We start from the raw sequence: 1,123 nt of genomic DNA on the forward strand, positions 1-1,123 counted from the left end.
ATAGCGTCGCTTATATTAATTATTCTCTCTAACTTAAAATATTTTTCTAGTTCCATCCTCGATGACGTCACAATGATGTGCATTATATAAGTTCTTAATTGCTCGCTGACTTTCTTACTTAACAACTATCTATTTTAAGAACTTGTAATAGGGATGAAAAATGGAGTAAACCGCTAGTTGACTTGCACGAACTAGCTCACGAGCCAAAGGCAAGGCAAGGCAGGCCACTGTGGCTATAAAAGCAGCCATAGACTATGGCTCCTTTAAAAAGGTTGAACCCCAACCTTTTGGACTATGGCTTCTTTTGGAGAATGATTTGGTATGTGATGTGATGTAGAACAAATGGTTAAATGGATTGAGGAATGGTTGGACCAAAGAGGAAACGATAAAAATACTAAACTGCAGATTTGGCATTCGAGCTTTGATTTGGACCTATAATACCATTTCAAAAAGAGAATGACTAGTCAGACTAAACTCATGATTTCGCCTTGACATTTGATAGATTTTAGCATCTGAGTTCGTTTAGGACTTGAAAACGGCTTTTAAAGTTTTAGTGTTATTTTTGTCATTTAGTTTATTTCGCATTTTTTTTTCAATTTTAGATCTTCTAAACTAAGCATTCATGTAAACCTTTATAAATAAAGAGTTAATTATTTATTTTAGGCATCTTACATTAATAAAATTTCGTAAATTTATTTTCTTCATAATTTGGTGAATTCCAAAAAAATTGAGCTCTTAAAGTTTTCGCTTGAATTCTTTAAATCTCGTTGCATTAATATGGCACTGAGACGTTTGGTGGCATCAATTCTATTTCAAGCAGCCAAGGCTAATTGAATTCAAAATTTGAATTTGCTACTTTTTTAAAATTTTGCTTTAAGGATGTTTCTAAACTAATTTCTTCACACTTCCCTATAATCTACAATATACCACTTTCTTCTCTCTAGCAGTAAGAATTTGAAATTATTTATACAGTTGTTTTGGATTTTTCTACAAAACCATGAGAATTGATTTTCCACAAAACTAAGGAAAATTCGTCAGTGATTTGGAGGAGGGGAGGAAAACAAGTTGCCAGGAAAATTTTTGCCATCAAACAATCCTCAAAGGTGGATTTTTTTTTTTTTTT

The sequence above is a fragment of the Olea europaea genome, unplaced genomic scaffold (genome assembly GCF_002742605.1).
Source record: "Olea europaea var. sylvestris unplaced genomic scaffold, O_europaea_v1 scaffold4260, whole genome shotgun sequence".
NCBI lineage: Eukaryota > Viridiplantae > Streptophyta > Magnoliopsida > Lamiales > Oleaceae > Olea > Olea europaea.